Consider the following 21,792-nt stretch of genomic DNA (forward strand, 5'->3'; position numbering starts at 1 on the left):
TCCCTCCTCCACACCAGCACCACTGCCCTTCCTGAAGCTTTCTGAAAAAGTGATATGGCCCACAGCTTTGCACTGGTGGCAGAATTGGTTGGTATCTGTCAGGGGCACCAATATACATAACATAACGTGTATAGACGGTGTGCTAAAGACGAGTGACAGAGCAGAGGCTGTAAACTGAACTCAACTGAAAGAAATAGAAACTGAAAGCAACTAGTAAAACACTCTGAGAATATCCAGAAGAGAGGGGGTGGGTGCGTGTTTTTTCCTACATGAGATGACAGATGAACTAATTCTATTTAAGTCTGAATAGGGTAGTCTAGTAGTCTGGAGGCCCTGATGCACTTTGGCAACTGATATGAGTTACATGGACCCCAGTTAAACACAACATTATTTGTTTGTATTATGATACAGTTAACAAGTAGATATAGCTCTACATGGGTAAATTGATCTCAAGGGGAAAATGGTTTATGCTTTCTTTGATCTGCCAGTACCATAGATTTCTTTGTTTTTTTTTTTTTTTTTTTGCTCTGTTTTCCCTACAGCTTTTCTTACTCATCTAAGGCCAGAATTTAGAATTTATCCCATTACTTTGGCTCCAAGGAACTATTCACTACCCAGCCATGTGATTCAGCACCCAGTCAGTGGTTGACTAATTAGATACATCATTCTCTTTAGAGTCACTTCCAGCCCTCCCTGACTTCTACTCCAAAGTCACCACATCTGTGAAATAAAGCTGTTTTGTAGTATAAGGACCCTTGTGTTTAATTTCAGAAGGGACATCCTTCCAGAAGTCATTTTTTATTTGATTTGGTAAGAAGTATGTGTGGGTACGTCACAAGACAGGTATTCCAAGCTCTATTGGGAGACCAGCATTTAAAAAGATAGAAAGTATTCAAGATTCAACCAAGTAGAAAACTAGTTGTCATTTTCATCTAGTGGATCATTTTCATCTTTCGTTGGAGTGTATCCATTAACAGTGCAAATGTGGGCTTGGATAGCACAATCAACAAACATTGAAAACTTCAGGTTGTATTTATGAAACTCTGGCCCTCAGGAAATTGACCGTGGTCAAGGAGACCATGAAGCACATCCCTATTGGGCCACAGGTAGTTGTTATTTTATTCTGAATTCAAAACCAGTTATTTCTAACAGTCCTGAATATGTCTCCAAATGTGCTCAGGGTTGGTATCCCTGGAGAAAAGATAGGAGAATCTGATAGAAGTTGAGCCACTTGCCTTTGTATAATGTGGAGGTGGTGATGGTCAGGGAAACTCCTTAAAGGTGGCAAAGGCGTGTAAAAAAAACAAAACAAAACAAAACTGGCTTCATGGTTTGGCAAACACAAGGTATGTAATTTGATGGTTTTGTTGTGTTTTTTTTTTTTGCTAAGAGTTGGGGAGTAGGTGGGCAGAATTAAATGCACAGACTGACTAAAACTTCAACACACTTGATTCACTTCATAGCATATCAGCCTCTGCAGAGCTTAGCTATTTTGGAGCCGGTGGTGTGAATTATTCGCTGTAATAAGAGTCTGGCTTCCTGCCCCGCACCCCCCCCACCCCACCCCCCTGCATTGGAGAAAAGAAGCTTGTATGCATTTTACCCAGCTTGGCAGTTCTCAGACTTTTTGTTTTCAGGACCTCTTAGCACTCTTCAAAATTGTTGAGCTGGTTTAAAACTGCCATTTATAGTGTAAAAAGTTAAAACTGAGAACAGCTTTAAAATATTTATTAATTCATTTTCAAATAACAATCATGAACTTCAGTACATGTTAACATAATATAAATAACTGTGTTTACCAAAAAAAATTAGAGTCCTGCTGTGATTTTCTCTCTTTAATGTCTGGTTTAATAGAAGATTGACTTCCCAGGTGACGCAGTGAAAAAGAACCACCTGCCATTGCAGGAGATGCCAGAGACACAGGTTTGATCACTAGATTGGGAAGATCCCCTGGAGAAGGAAATGGTAACCCACTCCGGTATTCTTGCCTGGGAAATTCCATGGACAGAGGAACCTGGTGGGCTGTAGTCCATGGGGTCACAAAAAGTTGGACACAGCTAAGCACACATGCATATCTTAATAGAAGATAACTGGATTCTCAGATCTGCTGCTCCATTCAAGCTGTTTTAAAATATGTTACTTAGGTTGAATTATGTGCAAAAAAGCCGGTCTTATACAGATACATAGTTGGAAAAGGAAGTATTTTTTCTTTTTTTTGTTGTTTTTTTTTTCTTGTTTGTTGTTTTTATTATTATTATTATTTTTCCATTTATTTTTATTAGTTGGAGGCTAATTACTTTACAGTATTGTAGTGGTTTTTGTCATACATTGACATGAATCAGCCATGGAGTTACATGTATTCCCCATCCCGTTCCCCCCTCCCACCTCCCTCTCTACCCGATCCCTCTGAGTCTTCCCAGTGCACCAGGCCCGAGCACTTGTCTCATGCATCCAGCCTGGGCTGGTGATCTGTTTAAAAATATGGAAGGCTTCACGAATCTGCGTGTCACCCTTGTGCAGGGGCCACGCTAATCTTCTCTGTATCGTTCCAGCTTTAGTATATGTGCTGCCGAAGTGAGCACTCTTTTTTTTCTCCTATATTGTTTTCTTATTTTTCTTATTAAGAAAGGAGTATTTTAATAGCTATTTGGATCATTTGGGATATTGTTCTGTAGTACTACACCAAATATGACTAATGATAGTTTTTTTTCTATGAGAAAGCATTACAACTTTTTTTTGCTATAGCAAAACTGAAAAGAGCCTAAATACCCAGTAATATATGACTAATGAAATATAGTATATCTACACAATGGAATATAATGTAGCTGTTAAACCCTAAGATCAGTATGTACTTACTGGGAAAGCCTCTGAAGTACCTTATTTTAAAAGAAAAAATACAGAAGACTAGAAATAGGAGTTTAGTGAGAGGGTAAGCCAGCAGGAGCATAGTTTCTTGGCTTCAAAGTCCAGGTCTGCTACTTCTAGTTATAGAACACTGAAAAGCATCTTAAATTTCTCTGTGCCTCCTACTATCCTTTGCTTTGGGTGAACTCTCTCGGTGACCCTTATATTTCTGAAACTTTTAGCTCTAAATAATGGTTTCAATCCAGCAAAAATATCCAGGACTCCCACATCCCCAAAACCTACAACAAAAGAGAGAACAAGTTCTTTTGCCTTCGATAACTAGGAAGTCACTGGGGACCTCCACCAGGTGGTTTCAGAGGAGGAGTAAGACAGTCCAAATGCAGTGGGAGAAGGCAGGAGCCAGGGTGTATGAGGGATGCAGCAAGTGAGGGCAGACTCTTGGAGCAACTACAAAGGGAAAAGCTAAAATAGAAGAAGGAGGTGTATCTAAAGAAGTGAGATGCTGAGGAGGTAGAAAAGGATGGGTGGAATCTACAGCCCAAGGAGTGCATTAGTTTTGGAATAGAAGCTACCAGAGTACACGTGCGCCCTCCCAGCTCCTCCCAGTCATCACAAGGGGGTTACGGCAGACCGCAGCATCAACTGCCAATACAGACAAAGCCCCCGAGGGGGTGAAGATTTGTACCTTCTGCACTTACCCTCCTGTTGTAAGATTCAGATTTATGCATCACAGTTAACATGTCAGCCGGCCTCTCCAGGCCCCACCGCCCTCCCCTGTCCACGTTGACATGCCATGAGGTGCAGCTGGTCACACCCATGACCCATCCTGTGGCCCATATTTAGCCGTGTTTAGAACTCCGTGTCTTCATTGGTTTGTTAGTTGCCATTACAACTTTGTCTGAGTAGAGTTTTTGAGTTCTTGCAGCTCAGTGTCCGTCTATTTCTGATCGGTGTTGGCGCTAACTCAGCCTGTCTTTAAATAGTCAGGAAAGGAGCGCGTCCTGTGCGAGCGCTTCTGCTTGGCGCGCTCAACGGGCTTTCTGTGCTTAGCGCTCATGTGCTCCGGTAGTTTCTGCTCCAGAACCAGTGCACTCCTTGAGCTCGGATCCCACCCGTCCTGTTCCACCACCCCAGCAGTCTCACTTCTTCAGGTGCACCCCCTCCTTCTATTGTAGCCTTTCCCTTGTGGTTGCTCCAAGAGTCTGCCCTCACTTGCTGCATCCCTCACACACCCTGGCCCCTGCTTTCTCCCACTGCATTTGGACTGTCATACTCCTCCTCTGAAACCGCCTGGTGGAGGTCCCCAATGACTCCACAATGCGGGAGACCCGGGTTCCATCCCTGGGTCAGGAAGATCATCTCGAGAAGGAAATGGTTACCACTCCAGTATTCTTGCCTGAGAAATCCCATGGATGGAGGAGCCTGCTGGGCTACAGTCCATGGGGTCGCAAAGAGTCTGACGTAACTGAGCGACTTCCCTTTCACTTTCACTTTTCAGAGTACACAGGCATAGAGCCTCCACATGGGGAGAATGGCCTGGAAATTAAGAGGGCTCCTACTTGATTGTTCTTAAAACAGGAAAGAGGAGATGATGTTAGGGACTCAAGGAGTATGGTGGTGGCTGGAACAGTCTCTGGGAAATGGGAAAGGGGAGCTCCCTAGAGTCACTCCCCAGGACTTCTGAGCAGCTTTAAGAGCAGGTCTGAGTCTGGAAATCATAGATCTGTGGGATCAGTGTGACTGTGATCTTCCCTGGAAGCCTCAGGAGCAGGATTGCAGGCATAGCACGTGTCTTTGGGTCCTTGCTGCTGCCTGTCTCTGAGGACCTCCAGCACCCCGAGAGCCAATGACTAGATAGATCTGCCCTTCCTCACTGTTTGCTGCAGGCAAGCTCCGGTAGGCAGCACAGCCTGTCAAATAGAGAGAATAGTACATATAACTCGCCTCATAAAAAAGCAACACCTTGATTTCCCTGTTTAAAAACATAATACAAACTATTGACAAGCTCAACAAAACATACAGTGGCTTTATGCATTAGCATCTAATTCATCAACACACCAAATTCAGATACTTGGATTTCTTTATTTAATACACAAAGTTCTCCAGTGGTAGTTTCTTAAAGCTTAGTTGCAACGTGGAATCTGAAAACATATCAGTAAGCATTTTGTACTATTACATGAAAATCTTTGGTCTCACTTGCGTTTTGAATGATTTTTTTTAACCAATATACATGATTTGTAACACCACACACTAGTCATTTTAGGCATTTGTAAAATGCTAGTTCACTGGATTACACAGAGCTAATGTTAAAAAAAAAAGGAGCTAATGTTGACTGATTTCATTAACAAGTTGCATTCATTAATATCACCACCATCTCATCAGAAAGTCTTTAAGTACTGGGAAGCTATCCAGCTCACAGTGGTAGATCCAAATTTTCCAGAATTCTAAATCTCAGAATTTTTCATTGGCAGCAGATACTGTCAGTTGTTCTCCTTCAGGTGAAAGACTTCGTTCGTTTTTCAGAAATGAGAAAATATCTGCAAAGTACCCAAGTGTGAGTAACCATAGTTTTATCTGGAAAAGCAGATCTAGCTTGCAACTCGGTTGTACAAATGCTTTTCCTAGAGACCACCACTCTTGGCAGGAGTGCTTACTTCTACTTCTTAAAATGGAATATTAAAAAGATATCTATTAAAGAATTAAGGTTTAATAAGTTAGCCTTATTCTAATAAAATTATATTTATTTCATTACAAATGCAATTATAATTGTATATAAAATGTTTATTTCCCTTAATTTTTATGGCTTTTGGGTTTTCTTTTTTAATAAGAATAAAGTTTTTATTTTAGAATAATTTTATAGTGAACAATCTGAATAGTTTCTTTCAGAAAAGTTGCTAAAATGATACATGTATTTTTAATCCAGCTTCCCCTAATTTTAACAGTTATATGACCATGGGACATTTGTCAAAATTAAGATATCAACAAGAGGACAAAACTTAACCACATTCTACATTATATTCCAGTTTTGCCATAAGAGTTCAATCCAGAATATCCCATTACATTTAGGCAACAATATTTTCTCTACCACTTTTAAGGAAATAAATTTAAGATTTATGGAAGAGTTGCAGAGTCAGAATGGAGAATGCCATGTACCCTCCACCCAGCTTCCCCTAATGGAAACATCTTGCGTGATAACAGTGTTCGTTCAAAGCTAATAGACCGTCAAGGCCACAACATTTTTATACCATCAAGGGGACACTTCCCCTGCAGATATGTCTTAGATTTGGGGAGGGCCTCCACATCTGTGAGCCTCACACTCTCATGACTTCAAGTGTGGAGTCAGGCAGACCAGGGCTTTGCACCCCACCCCAGCCGTTTCCAGGAGTGTGACCTCCCTAATCTCAGCTTCCTTCTCCACAAAGAGGCAGATATAATGCTTGTGACAGACACAGCAAATTGCTGCTTTGTTCTTAAGTGAAATTGCCTTTTTTTTTTTCTTTCTTTCTCTATTTTTTTTTTTAACCTTTTTGACCTGGTCATAAGGAATCCTTTTGGCAAAGTGTTGTGCTAGCGATAGAAAGAAGAAAGGAAAAGGTCTCTATTCTCAAAGGACTGAATTCCTTGTGAGGAAGAGAAGTACCCCTCCAACTATGACAAGTTATTCTTTGCTTTAATTTTATTTATTTTTGGCTGTGCTGGGTCTTCAATGATGCCCGGGCTTTTCTCTAGCTGTGGCAAGTGGGCTTAGTTGTCCCATGGCATATGGGATCCTACTTCCCCCACCAGGGATTGAACCCACATCCCTTGCGTTGGAAGTTGGATTCTTTTTTTTTTTCTTTATTTGCATATTGGAAGGCAGATTCTTAACCACTGGACCACCAAGAAAGTCCTTGTTCAAATATTTTTCTTAGGAAAAATAGAGGTGTATAATACCAACTGAAAAATTTAGGAAATCTTTGGTAAAATTAAAATTACATATATTTCTATTAGAAATTAACAAATCCAAGTAAGAGAAAGAAATATGAAGATTGCCCATGTATTAAAAAAAAAAAGAAACCTAAGAAATTAACATTGGTATATGATTAACTAAGCATCAGACATTATTCAGATTTCACCAGTTTTCCCACTAATATCCCTTTTGCGTTCCAGAATCCAAACTGTGATTCCACCTTGCACTCAGTTGCCATGTCTACATAGTCTCCTCTGATCTGTGACGGTTTCCAGTCTTTGTATTTCTTGCCTTAACGCTGTTGAAGACTACTGATCGTGTATTTTGTAGAATGTTACTCATCTGAGTTTTCCTCATGATGAGGCTGGGCTTGTGGAAGTTTAGAAAAACTGCCCAAGAAGTGGTGTGCCCTTCTTACCACACATGATGCCAACTTATTACTAATGATGCTAACTTTGATCATTTGGTTAAAGTGGAGTCTGCCAGGTTTCTCCACTGTAATATTTTTATTTTTTTCTCTTTACCTTTTTTTTTAATTGCTTTGCTCTTTCAGTTTTTCCAAGTCACTTTGGATTTGTGTTCTGTTGATATTAACAAAGGAATATTGATGTTTGTTACTGAACCTGAGCTCCCCAAATGCACTGTGGCACCAACTACTTGTTACTCTGGAAGGTTAGATGAGACCATCTGCATTTTTCTGAGGGAAGCTCAGTCACTTTTTGGGGAAGTCCTGATGACTGACTGGATTTTCAGGTCTTTATTAGGCAGCAAAATACGACCTCAGAGGAGAGGAATGGAGCAGGGTTATTTCCAGAGTCTGGATGGCATGCGACTCTCTTTCATAGGGAGTGTTGGCATTTTTTTTTTTTTTGAGTGGAAGTTTTTAAGAGTTATCTTAGAAGATTCAAGTATACACAGTGTAGAGCATCTAGAAATTTTGTAGTTTATTCTTATTTCCTTCATCCTATCTGTCCATCTGCTACTATGTGCAGTAGATCATTTACTCCCAGAGAATTCTGGCAAATTAGTATTCCTGGTTCTTGGGCTATTTAATTTCCATTTCACCAGGAGCTTTCAGAGCACAATCTCACCACTGTTCTGTTATTAATACTAGACGGACTAGTAAGCCCTGTGTCCAGCAGAATTTAAGCAAGGCAAATCCTCATGGAAGATGGATTATGAATGCTGAAATTTACATTTGAGCCTGTCATTCAGTATTGCTCACACTGTCATTGAGTTCTGTTATTTTCTCTTAATGAACATTTCCGCTTTCTTGGGTGGAAACCCAGAAGCCTCCAGACCTTATCACAAGACGGCCTTGATTATTCCCTGGTGCAGCTTCAGTGCAGTCACTGATTACTTGGCCAGGTCTTATGGCGGCCAGATACAAACTTAGGACCAAGTAACATGTGTCTTAAAAAGATCAACAACAACAACAAAAAATCAGCAGTTCCCAAGATTTTAAAATTTACTCTGTCACTTTGCTTATACTCCTACTTCCACATTAGTCTGCCTCAAACCAGTCACAGTAGGAACAGATTATTTTAATCTCCTATTACCAAGTCTCTCACAGCTTTTAGGGACATTCTTTATAAATTATATTGTTCCCAGACTCTTCTTAAAGATCATTATTTTCATTCAGAAATGTATTTTGAGTAGTCTTTCATTCAGCTTTCCTTTTCTTTTTTGCTTTTCTTCTCATGTGAATATATATATATATATATGTCTACTATAAAACACCTGTACATGAGCTATAATACTGTTGATTGGTTATGAATTATATTGTTGTTTTATAGGTATTTTTCTAATAGGCGTTCTTCCCATGATTTTGTGGTTTAAGTCCCACTTCCTCTGTTTCCTTATTGAGGTAAATGAAATTCATGTAACACAAAATGAACCATCTTAAAGCATATGAATCAATACTATTTAGTACAGTCTCATTTTTGTGCAGTCATCACGCTGATTCCTTTTTTACTGTTTGTGTGTAGCGGTGAAAAACGTGTATAGGCCTCCAAAGCCTTGTATATGCTTACAGGGCAAGCTTTTCATTGGCTTCAGAATGTATGCCCTAGTACCGGAGGTTAGTTAGTTAATTGTTAGTTTCATCCAACAGCCAAGCAATTGGTCCACTGGGTTTTAAGTTACTTGGGTTTTTACAGCACATTGTCTTACCGTAATTGTCCTACCCCTCTTATTTAAAGAGTGCTAAAATTGTTCCTGCTGCTTTAATTTGGGGATAAGGAGGAAGTTGTTTCTTACTGAGATTCTTGAAATGTCATAATTAAGCAAATGCTTTTTAAAAATTCTGCAGGAAATGTCGCATACTCATCTGCTGCCCAGTCTATACAGTTATCAAATCATCCACCAAATTATTTCCTTTTCTTTGCCTCCTTAGGAAATTAACCATGCGTGAACTGATTTTGCATTTATTAACTGATTTAGAGTAGTACAGCAGAAAGGGGTAGGGTTAGTCACTATTAGGATATTGATCATTTTTAGCTCATCAGACCACCTTTGAGAATTCTACTTAGTGTACTAAGGCAGTTCCAAAGCTTATTGCTTAGTTTCTGTTTGGAAGCTTTTAAAATAATTGAAGTAGTGATGAAGTCGTAACCTCCTTCCCAGGCTCTCCTGATGTGCTCTGGGGGCTCATGCTTCCCTAAAGACTGTTTTATCATAGACATATATTTTCCCTAAAATTCCTGTCCATCTTGGAACAATTTCATTAGAGTTTGCTTCTCATCTACATGATGTGGTCCAGCACGTTTTTTGCTGGAGAAAGATGGAATCAACACATCAGTGTGAAGGAATTGTAGCCAGGCTGTACCCAGGCCACTTGAGGACTGCTCAAAAGTAGAATCCTCAACAAAGGAACTGCCATGAAGCAAGCTAGAATGTGTGCACACAGAGAAGACTATTTAGTGCTACCTTTGTTTGGTTATCTAACCAGCTAAAATGTGAAAGAGTTTTGCAGAATGTTATCTGGAAGCATTTATTATCATGCAGTAGAGTCTGAATTCAGTGTAGAGACTTTTTCTAGTTTCCAAGCCAGTCTCCCATCTTCCTAAGAACAACCAGAAGTTGGAGCTTGTAGGGAATGCTCACTGATGAACCAGACCTTGAATCTTGTCTGTTTCCAAGGAGCTCAGCACACGGTGTCAGGGACACATCTGTCCTCCTTGCAGCAGACCTGCTCCCTGGGGTGGCGGGAGTGCCATTGCCCCTCAGGCAGGGCATCTCAGGCCCTGCTCCCCTCACGTTTGGGCTGGATAGTCCCCTGTCGTGGAGAACTGGCCTGTGAATGGCGGGCTGTTCGGCAGCTTCCCCAACCTTTGCCCACTTGGTGCCAGTCATACCTCTTCCGTCTCCCCAAGTTATGACCACCCAGAATGTCTCCACACATTGCCAGATGTTCCCTGGGGGCAAAATTGTCCATGATTGAGAGTCATTGATCTTAGGATTCTTCCAGAGGCAAGATGAGGTTCCTGACTTTAACCTAATCACCTAACCTCAAAGTAGTTTTTCTTCTTCTCTCAAGTAAGAGCCTAGATAAAGAATGCCTCTTCTGCTTTCATGTGCAGATAGAGAAACAGGCACTCTGATACTCAGGAGGCAGGAGTCGCAGGAGTCAGTCAGAAACTACTGCGTATGTCTTTGACAGCCCTGGGGGTGGGAAGTGATGAGCAAGCAGTGATCTCCTAACTACCTGCCCCTCTTGTTCTAATTAAACAAACTTTTACAGCCTTTCTGTTAACGAGTCAGCTGGTAAAGAAAACACTCTTTTGCCAAAGCTTTTAGGAAGCAGAGACACAGCAGAGTTGTGTACACGTAAGTTCCTGTTATTCTAACTTTCTCAGTGGAAACAGAAGTGCCAGCATCAATTTGTGACTACTGTGAGTAACAATTGTTCAAAGCTCCAAGATTTTCTTCCCAACAATAACGATTAGAAAGCACCACTATTCTCTGCATTTTATAGTAAAAATATAAATTCTAATGTCAGCAGAGGATTATAAAACCTCTAGTGTAGCAAACTCCACAGATTGGTCCTGTTAGTGAATTTTGTGGCAGCATGCCAGCAACTGGGAACATCCTTGGTGTGGCCTGTGATATTCAGGCACTTAGAGTGCGTATTAAAGTGTTTAGCTTGAATGTATGTGCTGCACAAGTATTAGTGTAGTAGTGTAGTGTTAGTCACTCAGTCGTGTCCGACTCTTTGCGACCCCATGGACTGTGGCCCACCAGGCTCCTCTGTCCTTGGGATTCTCCAGGGAAGAATACTGGGGTGGGTTGCCATTCCCTTCTTCAGAGGATCTTTCCGACCCAGGGATCGAACCCGGGTCTCCTGCACTGCAGGCAGATTCTTTATCGTCTGAGCAATGGGGAAGATCCAGAAGCCATGAGTAAAAGTTAGACCTAGGGTTTATCTCCCTATCCAGCCAGGGGGAAGCCACACCCATAGGTAAGAGCCACATATCCAGGAGGTCCCGTTTGGAGCAAACCAGCGTGACTGAGAGGTCCAGTCCCAATGAGTGCCTGGCCAGGCAAAAGGAGGACCTGAACTGGGGTTGGAAAACATAGGAATGATTGTAGTGCAAAGTTCTTGGGGCAAAAATCCCAGTTATTTCCAATCATTATCGTTAAGTTGTCGGCTAGCTTCTGGGGATGGCTCTATTTGTTCCCAGCATATGGGAGCATTAGATAATAGGCGTCCCTTTTTAGGAGTTAGCCATATGACCTCATCCCATATTTGATAAATATCAGGTAGAAAACCACCAGATCTAGACCCATTTACCTTCTTATATGCAGCAAAATAGTCATTAAACCAAGTTAAAACATAATCAAAATTAAAAGTTATATTATGTCCATAGTTACATCAGTCCATCTTAGGATTGTTAGATGTCATCAGATCAAGAAAAGGAGTCAGGTATGATTGTTGTTGGTGAAGGTTTTTGCAGAGTGAAGAAAGTCCTTTTCTTGAAATGAAGAAACGCACCATGTTATACCTTCAATTGATGGGGGTGGGGGGGTGGTATGTTCCACAGACCCAGCAATTAGACCGATTGTGGAATGCAGCGTAGGAAAGAGTCCAGGACAGGAACGTGTTGTCTTTAGGGTCAGGTGGCAGACTCAGGACTCTTGGAGTCAGCAGAAGCAGGCCCACATAGATTATCAGGCCCATCTGAAAAGTAAAAGGTGAGAGCATAGAGGATATGAAGACATAAAATGACATTGTTTAGTTTTGGCCAGGTTGCCACTTTCTAACTTCAGTGTGGTTTCACCCAGGAATCAATTCCTAGCACCCTGACAGCTGTGGGAGAAGAAAGAAGAATCTGGTAAGGGCCTTCCCAGAGGGGCTCGAGAGATTGGCCTCCAGACCCCAAAGTCTTTATCGGGACCTCCGTGCCTGGCTCAAACAGTGGCTTGTTTGGCTTAGAGGCGGGGTCCGGACTCACCTCCCGGAGTTTCCACAGTGTCTCTTGAAAGGCTGAAAGCTGAGTCACATAGTTAGTTAATTCTAGGGCTTCAGGGTCTATAACAATGTCTATGTGTAAAAAGGGTCTTCCATAGATAACATTCAAAGGGGGACAGTCCTTCCTTTTTAGAGGCAGTCTGAGCCCTCTTTAAAGCTATGGGTAGAACTTTAAGCCAGCTGTCCTGAGGCTCTTGAGTTAATTTGCGCAGATATCTCTTAATAACGTCATTAGCCTTTTCTACCTTTGCTGAAGATTGGGGTCTCCAGGAACAATGTAACTGATATTCTATTCCTACAGCTTTCGACACCCCTTGAGTTAAAAGTATTAGGAATTAAGGAAACGCCATTAGAGTTTTAGAACTGAAAGAGACCACGGGAATGGACACTGAGAGAGGCGAGGAGTGCCTGCGGCTAGGTCTCAGCTGCTCCACACTACCTCCCGAGCAGGCTGCCGGAGAAGAGCAGCAAACCGAACACAGAAAGGGGGCCTTGGACCTGGTGGCAGGTGCAGAACCCCAGAGGCGGGAGAAAACACAGCAGCTTCACTTCCTCCAGAAATACTGTGGCTGCCTTTCCTTGGCGCCGTGGAAGGTGTGTCAGGACTGCTGGTTCAGGGCTAGGAGGGGAGGGTGAGAAATCAAGTCCTTTTTTTCTCCCCCTCTTCCCTGTTGCAACCTGCTGTTTGCAGTAAGGCCACAGAAGCCTTCTTGAGGCTTAAAAGACAGAGCAACACCGAGTGCATGGGAGCTTTACTTATAATACCCCCACTGAGAGGTTTTACTTTGGAGTTTTGCTTTAAGCTCCCTGCTAATCCAACTAGTCACATATTTTGGAGAGAAACTCCCTGTCTTCTTTTGACAGTGCAATGATTGCTCAATTTTTCATGACTGTCCTCCTCAAGGTATATGCCAGCTCAGTGTTACAGAAGAAAGCCTTTCTGAACATTATAGCAAAACCAGTTGGGTTTCCATAGGGTTACTAATAGATTTTGGTCCATTTTGGACTGTGACCAGTAGTTCACAGGAACAGCAGCCCCCAGGGAGAACTGTAGCTGATGGTATGTGGTGGCAGGTGGAGGGACCGGCAATTACTGCTGAAACTTGCCTAATTTACAGCTATTAATATTTACATAAAAATTCATTTAAAAACTTGTGCCTCATTGGTGAAGCCCAGTGAGGTTATGCGTAGCACCATTCGAACATAATTACCTGGGAACAAAAAAGCATTTAGAAAGTGCTCTGGGAGAAGAAGCCCCATGTTTGGCCATTGTGCCTTTGGACCAAATGTAACACCAGCCTGAGAAAAGAATAGTCATCGTGAAAATATTTTCTTTCCTTCCAAGTCAGGAAACAGACTCACAATGGAGTCCACCTCTTCATTCTGAATTTTGAGATGTGCAGGAAACAAGCAGCTCTTACCAGTTGAGGCTTTCCTGCTGATAAATCACCCGGAGGCCACAGTGACCTGTCTTGTTAATGAGTTAATGAAGAATCTTGGTCCTTGCATTGACCCTCTGCTTAGAAGCTTTCTATGGAGTTGAAACATGACACTAATTTATGAATTAACTCTTACCTGGCAAATGAGAAACAGAAGAGGAAGAAAAGAACCTATACTACAGAGAAGCCAAGTCCACCAAAGCAGCCTCAATTTCTGAAAATGTTTTACTCGAGCATTCACTTCACTTGCAGACAGAAATATCGTTAAAAGAATTATTTTCCTCTTACTGCAGAACCTTAATAAAGCTGGTCTTGTTTTTGTCATGTTGCATTTTACCCCAAGGCAGTGACGTTTTATTGAAGGATTTCCCCACCCATTACTCTGACTAGAAACTGCTTTGAATTGAGCAACAGAAGTATTTGAGTTCTGTGTAAACATTTCAGTATAGAAATGTATAGAAAGCAAAGGAGAGTTTACTTCTATAAGTAAATGTTATGAACCCAGCATTTTTTAAAGGAGGCAGATCCTCTCTTCAGCTTATTAGAGGAAAAATAGGCTCCTTTAAATTTGGTTATCTTTCAGAACCAAACATTATTTCTTCTCCCAGATTACTTTTTCTTTTAGCAGTTGATTGTTGATTATGTTCTGTCTTTTAAAGGAGGCCCCAGGGTTGTTGAAGATAGCTCTGCTATAGGATCATTTCTCAGCTTTGCAGTTCTAAAAATGTGATTTTATTAGTTGATTAGATTCTAATGAACTGTTTGATGACTCATTAGGCTGGTGTTTTACATTTGGTTTAGAAAACCAAAATGCTTGTTAATTAACTTAAAATTATTATTTCGTTGTCCAAATGAAGCATCCCAAATCTGATAGCTGAGAAATCATGAAAAGCGATAGGGTTTGTAAGGAGGTAAGCAAAAAGGAGTAAATAGGTCTATCGTCTTCTCCATGTACCACTTAGAGACTTCCGAGGACTCTGTCTTCTACGTAAGGCATTTGTCTGTAAGGTTCTTAGCATTAGTGGTCTGTATTTAAACACTCCATCTGGTCAGTGCTAAATGGCCACTGCTAAGATGGCTCAAGATGGTAAGTTGAACACATGCCGCCACACAGGGGCCCCAATGCGCCCCAAATTCCTAAATATGTCAGAAAGCTATATGTCTTTAACTGTTGGGAAGAAAGGATGTCCTAGATAGTCTAAAAGTTTGAGGAATTCCTGAAGGACAGAAGGCAGATGGAATCATATTAAAGGTGGAAAGCAGAATCTAAAAGCTCTGCGTGTCCCACCCCCCATCCCCCCATAATTTCTGGATTTGGCTGTGGTAAATGGAAGGAGCATTTCCACACTGAGGAGCTAGAACCTCACTTGAGCACGCACAGCAGCAAACCCCAGGAAAACCAGCATCATGAGAGAGAAACTACAAACTCAAGAAATTGAAGAGCAAACATTGGAGAATCCAGTTACTGTAAATAGAACCTAAGGAAGGAGACTTAAAGGGAAATGTGTTTATACCCTGCAAGGAATAAAAAGAAAATCTTTAATTCATGAAACAAGAACAGACTCTTATGGGAAAGAATGAATTGTTTCCTAGATCTTGGAAATAAAACATGATTGTTCAGCTGGAACCTCATTAAAGGGACTCCGTAGCCTAATAGATACAACTAAAAGGAATTAACAGTGAGCAGGGGAGAAATCCGAAGAATTTTCCTAGGTTTTAAAATAATTAAATAGGTGGACAGAAAAGTAAATTAACAAAAAGAGTCATTTCAGAAGTTTCAGGGTTCACAGAATATGAGTTCTGGGAGAAGAGAGGAAAAATAAACAGGGGGAGCAAATACCCAAAGACATAATGGAAGAAAGTTTCCAAAACAAGAAAATAATCCTTAGCATGAAAGGGCCCACTATAAATGTATTAAGAGGGCTTACATTTTACACATACATTAGAAGTCTCTAAAGATAAGGAAAAATCCTAAGAGCTTTGAGATAGAGGAAAAAACAGTTGAGCCTAAAATCAGGTTGGTGTAAGAGTCTTATTGGCAATGTTGGATGCAGGAAAACAATGAAGCAATATATTCAGAGATCTGAGAGAAAACACTGTAGGACCTCAGAGTCCATACCCAGGGAAGCTGTCCCCCAGGTATTGAGATCCAGTGAAGGCATTTGTCAAGTTTGCAAGAACTCAACTTCCTACTCATGATCCCTATTTTAGAGAATTACCAGAGGGATGCTGTCCAGGAAAATTCAAGGGGGAAACAGAAGCATTAATAAAAGGGGAAAAACACAGCAGAAAATGCTTTAGGCCAGTAGTGTGGAACTTGAGCAGCTGCCTGCTGCTGACAGCACTGACCCCTGTAGACGCAGGTAAAGGCGGCTGCCCAGAGGTCCGCAGTCCAGGCTGCTCTGCCGTCCGCCGTGGATGCCCCCGCGTGGCCAGGTCTCCAGTCTCTGCTCATCTTTGAGATGCTCATCTACCCCCGCCCCTGCCCATTCTCTCGTACCCGCCTGTACTCGGGACCCAGTGATCTCCCTTCTCTCCTCCTAGATCCTTTCACTAGGCTAATAATTAAATTGACATAGGATAGATTAACAGGAGAAAAATAAATTTAATTTTGTATGTACCAGAGCTTCATAAAAATATGAGACTCAAAGAAGTGACTGAAACCGGAAGCTTTTATATCTTTTAGACGAAAAAACCACAGATTTGTGAAGGGTTGAGCAAAGGGGTTTGGGCTCGGGGTAGTGAGTTGGTGAAGAAGTAGCACAGTGTGTTTATACGGCATTCTCAGCCCTAGACTCCCTCTCTCTGGTGATAAGGATGCCCTCAACCCCTCTGCTCCCTTTCCTATGGGGGGTTATCACCTGCTGATTAGGGGGACAAGGAGGGTCAGACTGTCCTTTTTGTACTGGCTATTTCTTAAGTACCTTTAATTCAGAAAAATCAAAAGGCCAAAGTGGCATATTTTGGGGTGACAAATCCTGACCCCCTGCTGACTCTGCTTCCTTGATGAATAAATCCTTCACCTTGTGCCTTCACTGAAACTGGGCCAAGTGGGCCCCTGGAATCATGGTTTCCCCTGAGCAGCCTCAGGCTGGAGCTGCTTTTTCTCCTAAACTTCACAATTCCCAAGACCTGGAGGTGAAATAGATGTCTTCCTTGTACCCCATCACTGCTTCCAAATTCTTTCCTCCTCCTTCCTGAATTTGCCATTGAGGTTACTGAAAGTACTAAAGTATACACACATCTTTATCCATCCATCTGTCAATGGACATTTAGATCATTTGAAGCCTTTTTAAAAGAATGCCAATACATTCATTTAAAAAAAAAAAAACCACAGTGAAAAACCTATGACAAAGACCACAATAAACAAAGACTAATAACAAACTAGGAGAAACTCATTTGCAACTCAAATCCAAACAAGGTGTAAGTTTCCCTAGTAAGAGCCTCTGCTAATCAATAAGAAATGTATTAATCACCCAGTTTTTAATTTTTTTAAATGATTGATTGGGTTAAGTGGCTTTATTAGAGAAAGCCAAGGTTACAGAGGACTTAGGAGTTGGCATTAGGGCCCTTCTTACTGCCAAAGGTGGGCCCGACACTGACACAGCGCCGGTTGTCCTGCGTACAACTCTTGGCCCTGCCCGTCTTCTGCTGCTTCTCTTGCTTGGCCACCTTGGGAGTCTGACCTCTCACTTTCCCAGCGTGGGCCAGGGAACCACGGACTTTACCTCCAGGCACGCAGCCGGCTACTTGCAGAGTGCTCGGAGCCTCCACGCCACACTGGCCCAGAGTCTCATCCTCTAGGGGCGTGCCAGCCAGGAGTCGGACTTGATCTTCTGGAGCGATGCCCTCCATCAAAGCTACATGAGCCTTGATTTGGGCGATTGTCTCCTGGCCAGTCACATCGAGAGTGTGTAGCTCCTGGGCGTGGACAAAGAGCTGCATGTTGGCAACTAGATCGCGGACACCACTGCCGCGACCACAAAGATGGAATCGAGAAAGAGCTCACCCAGTTTTCAAAAGGGCCAAAAAAATCCCTTAGCAGAACAGAAATGTAAATGTCTCTTACACATTAGAAAAGATGCTGAGTTTCCCTAATAAAAAGAGAAACACAAATTTGAATAACAAGGAGATGCTATTTTTCACCAGATTGGCAGAGATCCCAAAGTTTGAGAACCGCGCTTTGACAAGGGTATGGCCCTCTGTATTTGTAGTGACAACTGATTGTCATCAAGGTCTGTAAGTAGGGGCTGTCTGGTGATCTGTGGTTCTTCCATACAGTAGGACAGCATGCAGCTTGGAGAAGAAAGAGAAAGTACCCTGTGTACTGATGTGTAATGATCTCTGGAATACATAAATCAGGGGAAAAGGCCAGGGGCAGAGTAGTGCAGAGGCCTACAGTCAATTCATGTGCAGGGTGGGAGGGAATATAGACAAATATATATTGCTTGGATATGCATGAAATAGCTCTGGCAGGAAGAAGCAGATTATTAAAATCTGACTGGCAGAGCTCTCTTTCCAGACCCCAATAAAAACTAAATATATGGAGATTTAGGTTTTCAGATAGGAAATTAGGTCCTACTGGAGAAGATAGCGAGGGGACTGACAATGATTGCACATGCAGAGACACTCTGGAAGGACACTGGGAACTGGGAACACCGGTTGCTTCAGAGAAAAAGAATTTCTGGCTGGGAGACTGGTAGGATATTATTTTTCATTGGTCCCTTTTTGATCATTTTGTATTTTGACCATATGCATAAACCAAATAAAGATTCCCCCCCCCCCTGCCGCCACCCAACCCCTAGCAGCAAGAAGTCACTGACAAATACATACTTCATGTTCTAATAGTTCATGTCTCATTGTAAATCAAGAGACCTGAGAGTATTTGAAACCTGGCAAGGGGGCAGGTTGCAGCTTTTATAAGACAGGAAGACAACATGAAAGAGATGGCTGGCTCCAGAGGATTGCTGAATTGGTTGAGTCCCTGGAATGTGTTGATGGGGAGATTAATTGTAGGGGCAGCTGAGCCATTTCTCACCCTCCATATGCATTCCCTTAGCCCATGGGTTGACCTGCTGAATAGGAAGTTTTCTTTTCTCCAGACTTTTTTTTCAATCTGGTAGGGTTTAGATTGTGCTTGGACTATCCCACGTTTTGTTTCTTTTTTAGCCTTATTTTGACAGTTTATTGGAATAATAAAAAACAAGTGAGGGAAAAGGCTTCTTCCTGTGCTTTACCTGACCATTTCTCCCTCTCTCTCCTTCGCCCTAGTGAAAACTTTCTCCACCTCCTGCACCGTTTCTAGCTGATGGTTTCTGCTTTGCAGCAGCAGGCTAGGTCTACTGGCCAGTAAGCAGCCTTTTTTCTGGCGTTTGCATCCCTGGAAAGTCCAGTTAGATGTTTTTCAGAGCATTTCAGGCTTGACAGGATTGGCTAGCCAGAGGGAATTGATTGTTGGCAACAGTTTGTCCTTATTATTGTCCTCATTATTGTCCTCTTTCCTATTCCTTTTCACATGTTTCTGTTGTTTTAAAGGGTTCTGTTTGGATTAATTAATTACAGGAAAAGGAAGATGCAAACCTTTGTATAGCTGGAGTGGATCCAGTGCTTCAAGAGGAGCAAGTCCTGGATCTGTGGGAGGGGGTGGGGTCAGTGGCCTTTCCAGATGATCGTGAGTAACTGATATTGCAATATCTCTGTTCCACAGAGGCTCTTGCAAAGTATTAATGATTAATAATGTTCATGACCTCTCACAGAGGTAAATTGGTTTGTCTATGTCTCAGTCACTGAAGTAGAAAATGTGGAGGAGTGATTTCTCCGGGGGTGGGGGTGGGGGGGCGGCCAGCCCAAGCAGCAGATGAATTAGGAGTGCAGCTTTAAAGACTTCCTTTCATCGCCTTTTTACTTTCCTCTCCCTGTTTAAAACAAACTTTCTGGTTTGATGACAGTCTCAGTGTCATTCCAGGACTTCCCTTCCCAGTTCTCATTTGACAGAGGCACGTCCCATTTTAGCCATTTCCCATGATTTACTTTGACTCTGCAGCTCAGTGTCTTATCTGAAGGGGCGGCCTTCAAAGATTTTTGTCTTTCTAAAACTTAACAGCATACAAAACCTACTGAGGAATAAATATGATTCTGCAAAACCTTTTCTGTTAAGTGCTGGAAGAGTGTACTAGCTTTCATCTCTTTAATCATTTCAGCAGTGCACTTAACTGGGGAACAGATCATTTCACCAGCTTGTCCAGTGAAGAGATAGACTGATTGACTCCTCAGAAACATTCCTTTCTTTTCTTTTCCTGCTGAAAGGAACATTAAGATTTATTAACCCAGATTTGTTATCAGCTCAAAGTCATACAGCGGCATAGTGTGAAACATCCAAATGCACTCTGCAGTCTCCTAATCCCATTCTGGATCCTGCTTTTAGAGGCAACCACTTTAAACTGTTTTAGCTAGTTCTTCTGGTATTATTTTGTCCATAATTTAAACTACTGTGTTTAGTATATTGGGTTTTTTTTTTTTTTTTTCAATTTTAGACATTATTTGTTAACTTACTGTTAATCCTAGTCTTTAAGGAACACCAACTCCTGATTTGAAAGAGAAGGAATTAATAACACTCTCGTACTGCCCCTTCCCTGAGCCCGGGTGTGGACTAGCTTTGTGTTTCCTTTCATGTCTGTGTCTGATTTGTTGTTGATATTGTTCAGTCACCCAGTCGTGTCTGACTCTGCGACCCCATGGAGTGCAGCATGCCAGGCTACCCTGTCCTTCACCATCTCCCAGAGCTTGCTCAAGCTCACGTCCATTGAGTCAGTGATGCCATCCAGCCATCTCATCCTCTGTTGTCCCGTTTTCCTCCCGCCTTCAATCTTTCCCAGCATGTTATTTGTTAGCTTGCTTTCATAGTTTGTTTTCTATGTTCCTGTTACATTTTTTCCAACTCTCCCACAGGTCTGTGAAATCCCTGTCAATACTTTTCTTGACTGTGTCGGTTTCATACCACCCCCACCCCCAGTCCCTTCTGAAGTCTTCCATCCTTCTGCTCGGGTCTGGACTCTGTTCTCTGGGCTTTCTATGCAGCTGTTGTTCTGGGCCTGCCTTCCATCCCTCTTTGTGTGGCTCCCCTGACTCTTGGATTCCTTGTCTTACTCTTTCTAGTCCCTCATTTAATAGAGCTCATCCTCCAGTAACATCCTGAGGAAATGTTATGCAGGAGATAAATTTTTGAAACTTAGCATGTCTGAAGATGACTTTGTTCTGTCTTTACATTTTAGCAGTGGTCTTTCTGGATATAACATGAGGTGGGAAATGATTTCCCATCAGAATTGTAAGGACGTTTCTCCACAGTCAGGCTTCTAGAAGTCTCAAGCCATTTGGAAGTCTTCAATTTTTGTGTATGACCTCATTCCCCCACCCCTTTGAACGTTTTTAGGGTCTTCTATTCTCCCCAGGCACCCAGACCACCAGCAGTGAGAAGCACCCACGTCTTTTTGCCTCTTTTTCTAGCTGCTCTTCCCATCTTATCCCTTCCAGTGTGTCCACCAGCTCAGGTGCCCACTGAACAAGAGAGAGAGCTCCTATCTGCATAATTCTCTTACCTTGACGTAGTTGACGTCGTTGGCTGTGGCAGCTGGAAAGAGTGGTCGTCTTTGCTGCAGCTCAGCTTGCTGCCAGTAGCAAACCTATACACCTGAATAATTCTTTCTGGCAGCTTCTGACAAGAAGTTATTCAGTTGGCTGAATATTGAGTTAGTTAATTGCTCCAATTACATCCATCCAGTGTTGGTTTTAGCTTCAAGACTGGGCTCAGACATTGCTTCTGGCCCATAACATAGCAGAGTATGTGACTTAAAAGTAGCCCCCAAGACCAAACCAACAAGAGCAGCTTTGCTCTGCAGTGACAGTGGCAAGAGAAAAAGACTCATTTGCGACCCTCATAAGTGTTTCTTTCCTTCTGTCTCCTGACCTGGTTGTTTCAGAGCTTCATTAGCCACAAAATACGAAGGCATATATCAGTTTTGTGTGTGTGTGTGTGTGCGTGCAAATTCTCTTGTCACAGACCAAAAAAACAA

The 21,792-nt window shown here is 42.1% G+C and overlaps 1 protein-coding gene, 1 non-coding gene and 1 pseudogene across 2 annotated transcripts in view; 1 reads left to right on the forward strand and 2 right to left on the reverse strand.

The window, feature by feature from the left end:
- Positions 1–21,792, forward strand: part of LOC110131408 (craniofacial development protein 1) — a 101,118-nt gene that overhangs the window by 53,943 nt on the left and 25,383 nt on the right. The window lies entirely within an intron of this gene.
- Positions 2,476–2,582, reverse strand: LOC139030145 (U6 spliceosomal RNA). Its single transcript, XR_011482451.1, has one exon. It is a non-coding gene; the product is annotated as a U6 spliceosomal RNA (small nuclear RNA).
- On the reverse strand, positions 17,228–17,730 carry LOC139029778 (ubiquitin-like protein FUBI pseudogene; annotated as a pseudogene).

Source organism: Odocoileus virginianus, chromosome 20, assembly GCF_023699985.2.
Source record: "Odocoileus virginianus isolate 20LAN1187 ecotype Illinois chromosome 20, Ovbor_1.2, whole genome shotgun sequence".
Classification (NCBI taxonomy): domain Eukaryota; kingdom Metazoa; phylum Chordata; class Mammalia; order Artiodactyla; family Cervidae; genus Odocoileus; species Odocoileus virginianus.